This window comes from Amblyraja radiata, chromosome 12 (assembly GCF_010909765.2).
Source record: "Amblyraja radiata isolate CabotCenter1 chromosome 12, sAmbRad1.1.pri, whole genome shotgun sequence".
Taxonomy (NCBI): domain Eukaryota; kingdom Metazoa; phylum Chordata; class Chondrichthyes; order Rajiformes; family Rajidae; genus Amblyraja; species Amblyraja radiata.
Window position 1 is genome coordinate 39,754,398 of NC_045967.1, and position 14,310 is coordinate 39,768,707.

Below are 14,310 nucleotides of genomic sequence, written 5' to 3' on the forward strand. Positions count from 1 at the left end.
TCCTCTGGCAGCTTGTTCCATACACCTACCACCCTTTGTGTGAAAAACATACCCCACAGATTCCTATTAAATCTTTTGGATTTCACCTTAAATTTATGTCCTCTGCTCCTCGATTCACTTACTCTGGGCAAAAGACTCAACCATATCTATTCAAATCATGATTTTATACACCTCTATTAGATCATCCCTCATCCTCCTGTGCTCCATGAAATAGAGTCCCAGCCTACTCAACCTCTCCCTATAGCTCTGGCCCTCTAGTGCTGGCAACATCCTCATAAATCTTCACTATACCCTTTCCAGTTTGATGATATCTTTCCTATAACATGGTGCCCAGAACTGAACACAATACTCTGAATGCGGCCTCACCAACCTCTTATGCAACTGCAACATGACCTCCCAACTTCTATACTCAGCCTGACCCGCTGAGTTACTCCAGCACTCTGTGAAATGTCACAGAACAGGGCAAGATTAGCAAGTTTGCTGATGATACAGAAGTGAGTGGTTTTGCAGATAGTGAAGATGGTTGTGAAAGATTGCAGCAGGATCTGGATCAATTAGCCAGGTGGGCAGATGAATGGTTGATGGTTGCATGGTTCCTTGAAGGTCGTGTCGCAGGTATATCAGGTGGTCAAAAAGTATTTTGGCACTTTGGCCCTCATCAGTCAGAGTATTGAGTATAGAAGTTAGGAGGTCATGTTGCAGTTGTATAAGACGTTGGTGAGACCGCATTTAGAATATTGTGTTCAGTTCTGGGCACCATGTTATAGGAAAGATGTCAAACTGAAAAGAGTACAGAGATCCCCATCCTGGATCAGTCCAATCAGGGTTGTGTCATCCGCAAACTTGAGAAGCTTGACAGAGGTGTCTGTGGAGGGGCAGTCATTGGGTGTGAAGTGGTGATTGGAGTGGGGTGGGTGTAGAAGGGCCCAATCTTTGCAGACTGAGGTCAGGCTGTGAGTGGGTGTGAAGTGTTGGTTGGGGTGGGAAAGGGTTCACTCTTTTCATACTGGAGTCTTGCCTTACGTAGGTGTGAAGTGGTGAATGTCATTAGCTGAGAACTTGCTCCTCAACTTCTCAGAGTATCTTTCCTTGGCAGCTCTGATTCCTCTTCTCAGCTCTTTATCGATTAGGATATCGATCTTTTAACTCTTTAACGATTAGGATATCGGCTTGACGCATATTTGCCCCCATCCCCCCCCCCCCCCTCCCCCCGATCTCAAAATGGAAATGTTACATCTGTATATAATGATCCAATTAAAATGTGTATTTATGTCATAAACTATGGAATTCATATTTTTCAGTATTGTTATCAAGGAAAAGAAAGCAGTTCCAATTGTTTGATATTATTTGATATTGTTTAATATTATTCATATGGAGGAGAAAATATAATAGCTCTAAAACCTATCTTAATTTTGCAATCTCACTCAAGATAATCCCCCTTTCCGTCTCCCCTCCCCATCTTTCTCTCCTCTCTCTTCCCCTCTCTCTCTCCCCCCTCCCCCTCTCACATCCCCCCTCTTTCTTGCGAGGGGGGGGCGAAGATGAAGGTGGCGCGAGCCCAGCGGGGGCCCAGCGGGCGGGGGGGGATGAAGGTGGCGTGGGCCCCGTGGGGATGGCGGGGGCCCAGCGGGTGTCAGTGGGGGTGGCGTGGGCCCAGCGGGGGTGGCGTGTGCCCAGCGAGGATGGCGTAGACCCAGCGGGGGTCAGCGGGGGTGGCGTGGACCCAGCGGGGGTGGCGTAGACCCAGCGGGGGTGGGGTAGACTCAGCGGGGGTGGCGTGGATCCAGCAGGGGTGGCGTGGGCCCAGCAGGGGTCAGCAAGGGTGGCGTGGATCCAGCGAGGGTGGCGTAGACCCAGCGGGGGTCAGCGGGGGTGGCGTGGATCCAGCTGGGGTGACGTGGACCAAGCAGGGGTCAGCAGGGGTGGCGTGGGCCCAGCGGGGGTGGTGTGGGCCCAGCGGGGGTGGCATGGGCCCAGTGGGACTCAGCGGGGGTGGTGTGGGGGGAAGATGGCTTGGGCCCCGGCGGCGGGGGGAGGCGAGGGGAGCAGGCTCTGCTGCAGCGGCGACTGGTGTTGGGGTTACAGCCGTTGGGTTCAGATTTAGCCACTCCCGCCCGGGGACGAGAGAACAGAGAACTGGCCGTTTCCAAAGTGGAAACGTTGATTTTTATTTTTCCGATGGTGACTTTTTTCTTAGGGGAAATAAAGGGGGGTGCAGTCGCACCCCTCTGCGGACGGCCATGCACTCATCATGCCAGAATTTAGTATTTCCACTGATCTGTAGAGTAAGCCAACAGGATGGGAAGAGAACTCAAAGTATGCAGCCCACCACAAAGTTTTCTAAATTAGCATTTGTCTCTGCGTGGTGGGATCTCAGAGTCAGTTTACTTAGGGTCACACAGCAGCCTGATCTGCTGAGTTTCTCCAGCACTTTGTGTTCTTCTGTGTATTAACTAGCAACTGCAGTTGTTTGTTTCTACTGCTTGAGGAATGATAATCCCTCAGCAGGGCCGGCCTTAGGGGGTGCGGGGCCCAATTGGGAACGATTTTGGTGAACCCCAGATTCCCAGCCAAGGTGTGTCAGCCCAGTTATTTAGTATGTATTATGAAATTGTACACAAGGTGCTATGGATTATACACTGTGTGAATCTCTCCTGCTCCCTCCCGTTTGACTGTCAGTAGCTCCGCTGGCTTCCAACCTTTACCGTAGCTGCTAATTATTGGACACAATGCCCTTGGAGACAGCGGCTGATTGGACGGGAGGAGACCTATTTGTTGATTGGACGGGAATTTTAAGGCAAGCTTGTTGGTGATTGGATGCAACCCCCTTAGAGACAGCGTTTGATTGGCCGCCAAATAAAATTGTCAAAAATCGCTGGCGAACTCAGTGAACTATCTGGTTGTATCTCCAAACTAAACAGTATAACATGCAGGTACATTCATTTAAAATTCAGTGATTATTTCACATGATTTCTCACTGTGTGAAGCTCAATATCTGACCAATTTCTGTTTAACATGTTTGGTCTGCCGTGAGCATTTTCTCTCCCAAAACAGTTCATATCTAGCAAACTGATCAACGAACCAGACAGCAGTTGGACGCAGTCATAGAAACTTAGAAAATAGGTGCAGGACTAGGCCATTCGGCCCTTCGAGCCTGCACCGCCATTCACTATGATCATGGCTGATCATCCAACTCAGTATCCTGTACCTGCCTTCTCTCCATACCCCCTGATCCCTTTAGCCACAAGGGCCACATCTAACTCCCTCTTAAATATAGCCAATGAACTGGCCTCAACTATATTTTGTAGCAGAGAATTGCAGAGATTCACCACTCTCTGTGTAAAAAACGTGTTTCTCATCTCAGTCCTAAAAGATTTCCCCCTTATCCTTAAACTGTGACCCCTTGTTCTGGACTTCCCCAACATCGGGAACAATCTTCCTGCTTCTAGCCTGTCCAACCCCTTAAGAATGTTGTAAGTTTCTACAAGATCCCCCCTCAATCTTCTAAATTCTGGCAAGTACAAGCCGAGTCTATCCAGTCTTTCTTCATATGAAAGTCCTGACATCCCAGGAATCAGTCTGGTGAACCTTCTCTGTACTCCCTCTATGACAAGAATGTCCTTCCTCAAATTAGGAGCCCAAAACTGTTCGCAATACTCCAGGTGTGGTTTCACCAAGACCCTGTACAACTGCAGTACAACCTCCCTGCTCCTATACTCAAATTATTTTGCTATGAATGCTAACATACCATTTGCTTTCTTCACTGCCTGCTGCACCTGCGTGCCTACTTTCAATGACTGGTGAACCATGACACCCAGGTCTCGTTGCATCTCCCCTTTTCCTAATCGGCCACAATTCAGATAATAGTCAACTTTCCTGTTTTTGCCACCAATGTGGATAACCTCACATGTATCCACATTATACTGCATCTGCCATGCATTTGCCCACTCACCCAACCTATCCAAGTCAGCTTGCAGCCTAGTTTAGAGGGTTTTAACGGTTTAGAGATGTCTAGAGGGCTTCAGATGGGTTCAGGTGTGTTTAGAGGGGCTAGAGGGGGTTTAGAGGTGTTCAGAGGGTCCCAGGGGGGTTTAGAAACGTTATAAGCCCCCCGTGAGAAATTGTATTTCTCTGAAATTGAAGATAAACATAAAGCTGGTGTAACTCAGCAGGACAGGCAGCGCAGCGACTCTGGAGATAAGACCCTTCTTCAGACTAAACTGAACTCTCGTCGGTGAGAGTACTTGTGATTGTCTGAAGAAGGGTCTCGACCAAAAACGCAACCCTTTCCCCAGAGCCCATGCCCGTCCCGTTGAGCCACCTTCAACTTCAGAGCCAAACAAAAAACACAGAGTGCTGGAGGAACTCAGCGGGCAAGGCGGCTGCCTCACCCGCTGGGTTTCTCCAGCATTTTTGTCTACCGCTAAACGTCAATGATTCCGGGAAGGTACACACAAATGCTGGAGAAACTCAGCGGGTGCAGCAGCATCTATGGAGCGAAGGAAATAGGTAACGTTTCGGGCCAAAACCCTTCTTCAGACTCCCGGGAATATCGAGGCGACAGGGTGAGAGAGCTAGAGAGAGACGAGATGGGGAGCGGGAGAGAGAGCGCGAGAGAAAGAGGGAGGGAGGGAGAGAGCAAAACACAGAGAGACACAACGTGGGTTGGTAGGTGAATGACTAACCTGCGCACCAGGAAGAAGCCCCATCTCGCGGTCCGGGGCCCTCACTCATGATGGTGAGTTTAAAGAAATTCTCAACGTGTCATCGATCTACATTCCTCAGTAAATGTAATTGTGTTTTAAACAAGTATTGATGACGCCGCGTGAATTTTATTCAAAGGAACACGGCGTCATTAATACTTGTTCAAAACACAATAACATTTACTGAGGAAAGCGGATGGATGCATTGATGACATTGTATAACAACGTGTTAAGTACTTGCTGTTAAGAAGTGCTAACAGTACTAGTTAACAAATCGTTTGTGTCTGATGGCCGTGCAGCGGTTGTTATACACAAAGATCCTATAGTGGAGCTCTGCTAGAAGATCTTTGGTTATACATGTTCGTTTAAAAAAAAAATTCCGAATGGCGAATAAAAAAACCCAACTTTATTTAACAAAGATAATTCGTATTTCCGTATGAAATACGGAACATTAGTGCGGGGCCCAATTTGGAGCAATCGGTCAAATCGGCTTAAGGCCGACCCTGTCCCTCAGTCGGTTATAGCCCACAATCGTCAATGGAATTAATTCCCACCGAAGGCTGTGGAGGCCTAGTCAATGGTTATTTTTAAGGTGGAGATAGATAGATTCTTTAGTACAGGTGTCAGGGGCTAAGAGGAGTAGGCAGGAGGCTGAGAGGGTTAAGAGGGAAAGATACATCAGCCATGGTTGAATGGCAGAGTAAACTTGATGGGCCGAATGGCCTAATATGCTCCTATCTCTTATGAACTTATGAATTTGATAATGAACACCATCCCTCCTGTGGTCTGTAATAATACAGGTTTGCAGTACTTATATGTCAAATTGAAAACAATAGCACTTCACAGCAAACTACAGCATGTTTACATTGAAGCTAAAAGAACTGTATGAGAATCCAGGGGACATGAACTCTAACCACATCTGGAATCATAATTGCCTCAGACATGGAGACAAAATATTTTAAAAACTCGGGTTATGCATTAGCTTGTGTCACGCACCGACATTCATACAAGGCTAGCAATAAATCGGCAGAAAGAAAATCTGTCTAAAGGTGTTTTATTGCGCTTCATGTGTTTCACTTTTATTTTCATGGCACCGTGTGTGAATCTTTGCTGCAAGATCGACCTCCTTTGGTGAATGATAACATTTGAAAAGGAGAATCTTGAGACATAATTCATTAGTCGATTCATGCTTCATACATTATGCCGATTCAAAAGTTTGCCGTCCATCTGTGACTTATTAGATATTGCCCTCATTCGACTCATTACTCAGATATCTGGGTACCAAAGCATTCTGTACGGTGGTGCATGGATGCATTATATAACCAAGTGTGCAGAAAAGCGTGTAAACAGTTCATGTCTGAACTATTTATTAGTCCTGAGGCATGTGCAATATGGAGCCCAATAATTGTTTGAAGCCGAATTATGCAAAGATGAATTGGTCCAGCTAGTTCCAAGATAGCTGACTTCAAAGTGGTTAAAGTGGTTTCCAGCAAAACAATCCTAATAGGGACAACTAATAATAATAGGCGACATAAAGAAAAATGTGGAATATGAATGAAAATCCTGTATTAAATGGAATCCCAAAAATGTTTGATGAGCCCTCCCCCTGGTTTGCCCTTACTGAAGCACCGAAACTTTCGCTCCTCTGATCAGCCACTTTCTCATAATCCCTTCCCCTTTACCAAATTAATTTATTCCCCACATCCAACATGCATTATTGCAGAAATCTGAAATTTCCTTCACTGGTGAGATCTGTGAGGTGTCTGTACTTTGTCAGCCTCAAAGGCCCACATCCACAAAAGGGATTATTCAAGAAAATTCCACGGATAAAGAAGGGGTAGGACATTCCAGTCAACATTTCTGTCTCTCCTATGGCCTGTCCCAATTGAATTGAAAGAATTGTATTTAAAGATACAGTCCACTGAGTCCACACCGGATGTTGATCCATTCGCTCTAGTTCTATCTTTCTCCAATTTTCGCACCTACACAAATTAGCCAATTAACAGAGGGCAATTCAACTACAAAACCCACACATCTTTGGGATGCGGGAGGATACCATAGCATCCAGAGGAAACCGATGTGGTCAGAGGGAGAAAATGCAAACTCCACACAGGCAGCACCCGAATCAAGATCAAATCAGGATATCTGGTGCGGCTCTACAAACAACTCCGAACCAAACTGGATGCAAATAATTGGAACTAAGCTGGAAGTAAATAAAAGAGATTAGAATTTTAGGCAAAAGGAATCTCTGTTCACAAAGTCAAAATGATTGCCATTCTGTAATAAAAGGGTCAGCTGTTTTCAATGGGTTCCTTCCGGTTTTGTTTACAATGCCGTGTGAATGGTGATGAACATGCTTCAGTTCCAATACATAGGCTCAATGACATGATCATCAGTTCCTCCATAAATCACTGTAAATCTCATCTACTGCCCCATCGGAAGGTCACTTCAGGACACATTAATTATCAGAGAACATTCACTCAAGGAGCGGACATTGATAGCTCTTTTTAAAATGAATCTCGTGACTAAAACTCCATGAAACATCTGATAAGCCTGACTCTTTTCCTTTGGCTGGAATTGTAAACACAAAAAGCAGTAAATTAAAGTCGTTGACTCCTGCATGAACAAATGTTGCCTGCATCATCAAACAATCACAATGCATCTTCAATATTGTCGCCTGTCCATTCCCATCCCAGATGTTGCTTGACTCACTGAGTTCCTCCGGCACTTTGTGTTTTGAATCTCTAATAATCATTCCTCAGTAACTCTGAAACAGTTATCAAGGGATTTAAAATATTTCCATTATCTTTTTACTCAGTGTTTCATCTGCTCTCTTCTCACAAAGAAAGCTTTATGTATATGAAATTTAACCAGATTTCTATTTTTTTTTAAATCAGGGAAAACTAGTAGTCTAATCTATTCATTTGAAACAAATAACACATTTGCACTATAAATGGGTTACAGAAGGGTGTTATCAGTCTTGATTGCATCGCACAACCTATATCTGCAAGCAGGCAGCCATCTATCATTTCCTCTGCTGATGAGTTCTGCCTCATTTGTTGGCATCAGAATGAAAACATTATTCATCACCCTGGAAAGCATGTGTTGATGTAGAAGGTTTTCTGGTGATTGAGAGCCACTTCATAATACCCCTTAATAAGTAGGTTTGATGTCGTGCTGCCATCGGGAATACAAATATACAGTATGCTCGTGAATACCACTAATGGTGCACAATCACAAAGATGAAGATGGGGAAAATTTTCACCACATTTGTCGTTCCTGTTGTTCAGGGTTTAAGTATGTGCTGTTATGTGAATTGCAAAATAAAGTTTTTAATTGCTTCTTTAATGGAGCAATCCAGTGAAGTGGCTGATTCCTACGAGTTGTTGCAAAGTGCCTGTGATATAAATCTTAAGGGCAGTGACATTTTTCAGTGGCTTTGGTATTGTGTCACAGTCAACTGACTGGTGCTCATTCTTCTTGTGCTGACTTATGGCTCATAAATTTGTCACATTTTGCTGGGTTTATTTTTCAAAGTTGATTGTTTTGGCCATCCCATACTAGCTGTACAGCTCTGAACACACAGGAGAAGCTAGCCACAGAGGTCATCGTATACCTGAGATATACAGCACCACATGGGTGCAATTACATTACGTGAATATCAGGAAAGATCAAATGTTAAGTTGGGATATTGATGATGTGATCTTTAATCAGTAAGATCTTAACTTCAAACATAGCTGCTATTATCACAGTTAAACTAGATGATCATAAATTCTAGAATCACAGCATTATGGTATTATGCAGAACAGATGAAGACGATTTGGATCATTGCCAAATTATTGGTAGAACGATCCAACAGTTGCATTTCCTTACTTTTCTACATATTATATATGTTATCCTATGTGTACGTCCAAATCCCTTTGAAAGTTACCACTGAATCTCCTTCTACTGCCTATGATTCTATGATCTCTCCTCCGGCACATTTAAAATTAATCTATCGCAGATCTTTAGATTTTCAACAGACTGTTCCTGCCCTCCTTAAATCTATTTCTATCCTCCTTGTTGTTTCCATTCCCAGATTTGTACCATGTACCAAGTCTAGGTCTTCATTAGGTTGTAGCTCTATTACTAATCTACAGTATATGGAACATCTCTTCACACACCTGAAAGGCAACTTGTTTCTGAAGAAGGCTTAGTGGCTAAGGGGATCAGAGGGTATGGAGAGAAGGCAGGTACGGGATACTGAGTTGGATGATCAGCCATGATCATATTGAATGGCGGTGCAGGCTCGAAGGGCCGAATGGCCTACTCCTGCACCTAATTTCTATGTTTCTATGTAAGGGTCCCAACTCAAAACATCACTAATCCGTGTCCTCCAGGGATGCTGCCTGACCCGCTGAGTTCCACCAGCACTTTGTGTTTTTATTTGTAAACCAGCATTTGCAATTCCTCGTATCTGCCTCTGTTTCTTTGCTTTCTACTTCTCAACCAATTTTATAACCACATTGCCAAAGTCCCGCTATCAAGTTGCACTTGGTCAAACAACTATTGTTAAGTCCATATATAGAACATTTTAACTATAGCCATCTCATTAAGCCCCTATTCAAAAGGCTGAACACACCTAGCCTTTGATGAACTTGTCCTGGCCTGCACACTTGATATTTATTAGCAGACAATGGGCTTGAACCTACTGCCAGAGGTGACCTGCCCTGACTTGCCATGTAACATTGTGATCTGTACCCTAGCCAGAAGTTCAGGTGCCAACTTGCTGCTGAAATCCACCCCATAATGGTAACATGATGCTGTCAAATGGCCAGGTCAGGACAAGTTACACTTGGTGTCAGGCATGGAAATCGCTGTCAAAACATGGGGGCGGGGGGGACAATTTCATGACGGCCGCGTGCGCGCATGCGCACATACGCGGGGTTTCGGCCGTGGGCCCTATGGCCGGTAACATCGGTAACTGACCTGGATGGTGACCGATCACGTACTCCGGCAACAACAGCTTCGTCCGGCCCGAATCGTGGGGCTTCAATCGGCCCGTTCGCCGGGCCTTTCATCGCCCGGCGGGGGCTTCAACATCGGGAGCCTCGATCGCCTCGACGCAGCAATTTGACCGCGGGGCGGTGGAAGATCCCATGGGCCGGGCGATGAAAAGTCTCGCAAACGGGCTGATTCAAGCTCCGCTCTGATCTTTGCTCCACCACGACGTCTCCCTCCTCCAATCACCTCAATCCACCCTCTACTTCTGCCTCTGACCGACACCTCCTTCCTCCAATCATCGTGCTTGATCATTATGGCCCCCCCCCTCTCCCCCCAAATGCCTGTTGATGGACTTCTCTCTTGTCCCTCGATCATCAGTCCCACCCCCACTGTCTCGCGGAAAGCGGAGATTTTTAACAGCTTTTCTTTTCATCGAGTTTTAAAATCCGGATTACAAAAAATGGGGGGGGATCGTCCCCCACCTTTCAAAACAGGAGGGGACGTGTCCCACCTAGTCCACCCCGGGATTTCTGCCCCTGCTTGGTGTCACCTAGTATAATCAACCATGCCCTGTCCCTATAAGATTCGACCCATCGTCTCCACACTTCATGTAACTGTCCACATGTTAGGGTTTCCCTCAATGTTGGCTGCTAATTCTTTTTCTCCTTTATTTCTTCTTTAGACTCCAGACTATAGAGATACAGCACGGAAACGGGCCTTTCGCCCCACCGAGTCTGCTCTGACCAGCAATCATCCCGTCCGCTCTCCTACACACGAGGAACAACTTACAATTTTACCAAAGCCAATTAACCTACAAACTTGTATTTCTTTGGAGTGTGGGAGGAAACCAGACCACCCTGGGAAAACCCACGTGGTCACGGGGAGAACGTACAAACTCCATACAGACAGCACCCATAGTCAGGATCAAACCTGGCTCTCTGGTGTTGTACGGCAACAGTTCTACCATCTGCTGCCCTCTCAGAAATGTTTAGATATTTTCTTTCCTCCTTCTAGTTCTAAAACTCTTTTTGCAGGTCAACATACCCTCCCAGACCAACATGCCCACTAATAACAATCTCGCTGATGAATACACCAGTGCAAATGGCAGAAAGCGTGCAGGATATCCCAAGAAGTATAATATTCTCTCTGTTCTTGAACCTTAAATATATCATAAAGCTCTTTGTCTTATTTTAACATATATTGGTGAGATATTGTCACATTAAGCACCTAGTGTTTGGGAACTGCAGATGTCCTTGGAGCTCAGTATTTGATACACACACTTTCAGGTGGTGAATTGTTTCAATGGGGTGCGAAGGCATGTGAGAGTGCACAGTGCATGTCTGCCCAAAATACACCTTAGTCAATAATACTGATCTCATGCCAGCACTGCTGTGTTGAGTTCCTTCCTCCAGTCAACATGCTCCCTTAACCCTGAACAGAAAACATGTGTTCATTAGTAGAAAGACACCCCCACAGTTTCTGATTAATTTCCTCTAGCTGTTTAAACCTTCATGTGCCCAGTGCTTTCTATTGTTTCAAGCTGAAGTAGTCCACAGGGAGCGATGCTGTCACCACTGAAGGGCTCTGCAGCAGTTTGCTGAACACAGTAGGCTGAACGGCCTTCTTCATTACAAGACATTTCCATGAGCCACATCCATTTCATGTCTGTCTGTTTTCCCAGCTGCAGTTGTTCCTCCAAAGTGCAGCGATGCCATATTACGGGGTGACAAGAATTATCCATAGAAGTCTCTGGGGGTCAATCTATGAACACATGCACAGCATGTTGCAGCAGGAAATGGGATGAATCAGACCACTGGTGTTTGCCAAAATGTTTCTGCTGTCTGTGTGCTTTCGAGAGGTTCTGTCGTAATCAGGACAGGAGGGTGGAAAAGAGAGAGGGGGCAGAGAAGGGGCAGAGAAGGGGCAGAGAAGGGGCAGAGAAGAGGCAGCGAAGAAAGGGCAGAGAAGGGGCAGAGAAGGGGCAGAGAAGGGGCAGAGAAGGGTCCTCTTTAGGCTATAGTCTTTAGACGTACAGAGCGGAAACAGGCTCTTCAGCGCACCGATTCCGCGCAAGCAACAATCACCCCGTACGCTAACAGACATACACTAGGGATAATTTTACAATTTGCCAAAGCTAATTAACCCATAAAACCAGTGCGTCTTTGGAATGTGGGAGGAAACCGGAGCACCCAGAGAAAGCCCACATGGTCGCAGGGAGAAAGTACAAATTCCGTACAGATAACAACCGCGGTCAGGATCATACCTGGGTCTCTTTTGCTGTAAGCCAGCAACTCCACCACTGTGCCACTGTGGTGCTTCCTCAGTAACCACTGTATGCTACTTGGGGGAATGGAATAGGGAGGAGTGGTCAGTAGGTGGGCAGTGATGGACACTGCAGAGTAGTCCTAAACAATACCCTTGAGCATGTTTACAGCACCTCAACATGCCAGGTTGCAGTTAGAGCTGGTCACAGTCCTCACTGGTGGGCTGGATGCAAACACAGAATCAATGCCTCTTCCCAGGATGCCACCTCCTCAGTTCCATGTACCTGTCATAGGGGGCACTTTATGTGACACTTTCCTCTGCAATCACAGGAGATGTAACACTTGTTCTGACACCTCCTTCCTCATTTCACTGTAGCCCTTCCAGGTGAGTCAGAGGTTCATGTGTATCTCTTAAAATCTCATCTACTTGCAGTCGGTGCTCCAGTTGTGGCCTCCTTTACACTGGCCAAAGCAAGTGTACACTTGGCAATCGTTTAGCTGAACACTTGCATTCTGTCTGCCGAGGTCTGCTGGAGATCCCAGTTACAACCATTTTAACTCCTCTTCCCTTTACCATACTGCCCTTTCTGTCCCTGGCCTCATCCATTGCCAGGGCGAGGCTACATACAGACTGGAAGAACAGCACCACATATTCCTCTTGAGCAATTTGCAACTCAATGGTATGAATCTTCCCAACACCCCTCTGTAATAGCTTCCTACCACCCCCCTGTCATTCCCCTGCCCTTGCTCCCACCACTACCCAGGTGCACACACATTTCTCCCATCATCTCCCATCACCCTGGTTATCCTGGTCCATTCCCCTACTCCATACATTCATGTCCCGCCCTGAGTCCCAAATCCCCTTTAACTGTATATCCCCTTGTTCGCTTCTCCCCTGTCCCATTCCACCTATATCACTCCCTCTGGCTTGAAATCTCAAAGCATCCCTTCTTTCTTTATCTGACATCCTTTTGTCTCCTATTCTGCTTAACCCTCTGTCACTTATGCCACCCATCTGTCAAACTCCCCCACTTGAATCAACCTATCACTTCAATGGTCAATGGTTTCTTTATTGTCACGTTTATCAGGTACAATTAAATATGTTTTTTTTAAAGCCGTCCCCTCCTCCATGCTGGTCGTTCCACGAACCGTCGTCCCTCTCCACACCTGGCTCTCTTCAGCCATCGCTCCCTGGGGGTGGGGCGCCTCCATAAGCCGACCTCGAGGGCGCGGCATGTAAGCCCCCCCCCCCCCTCCCTTCCCGGTTCCTGTCATGGGGCCCTTTGTCCAGCATCCTCCGCGTTTGACAAGCTTTGCTCCACTCCCACCTCTCTTTTGCCAGCTTTCTCCGCACACTCCATCAGTCTGAAGAAGGGTCCCGACCCACAATATAGTCTGTGCATTCCCTTCACAGATACTGTCTTGCCCGCTAAGTTCCTCCAGCAGTTTGGATTTTGCTCAGTGCACTATGACTCTGCTGTTTGACCCAATTATCTTATATAATCCCCGGAGACGCTTTCACAGTTCACTTTTGTTTCCATTGGTTTATGGCATATCTTCAAGGTCCTATTTTAATTGTTATCCTCCTATGGTTGAGGAGATTATTAACAGTCTCCTGTGCCATATTATCAGATCTGATGATTCTTGCTGCACTCAGAACACTGGCAGTTTTATGGAGTGCCAATATGCATCTTAATTCCCTTTTTGTAAATCCCGTTCTTGTTTAATTGTTGCTTTGGCTGTTTGATCAGAGGAAACTATGTTCCAAGAATGTTTCTGCTGTTCAAATAAATCATTGGACCTCCGTGAGTGGTAGCTGGGATACAGAGGGGAGAGGGTGCATGTCCACTGTTATGCACTGCACCCACAGGATCCATATTTAAACAGAATGTCCTACAAGCTCATAGAAACACATGCTAAATACAAGTTAAGAGCTACAAACTTGGAATGCTTATTCAAGTATTGTTGTTGCAAATAACTATGTAAATCTAGCAACTCAAATCCCAACCTAACGGTAAAGGGCTGTTCCACTTGGCGATTTTTTCGGCGACTGCCGACATCATTGACTGACGAATCAGTTAGCTTTTGTATTACACTGATCGCAGTCACTATCAATATTCGGGCAGCACAATGGTGCAGCGGTGGAGTTGCTTTCTAACAGCATCAGAACAGGGTTCAATACTGTACTGAGTCTGTTCGCACGTTCTCGCTGTGACCACGTGGGTTATCTCCAGATGCTCCGGATTCCTCCCACATTCCAAAGGCGTACAGATTTGTTGGTTAATTGGCTTGTGTAAATTGTCCCTAGTGTGTCTCTCGTGTGATAGAACTAGCATAAGGGTGAACAATGGTCAGCATGA

At 46.0% G+C, this 14,310-nt stretch overlaps 1 protein-coding gene across 4 annotated transcripts in view; it reads right to left on the bottom strand.

The window, feature by feature from the left end:
- nhsl2 (NHS like 2) overlaps positions 1 to 14,310 on the bottom strand; it is a 305,225-nt gene that overhangs the window by 206,932 nt on the left and 83,983 nt on the right. The gene's annotated exons all lie outside the window — the stretch shown is intronic.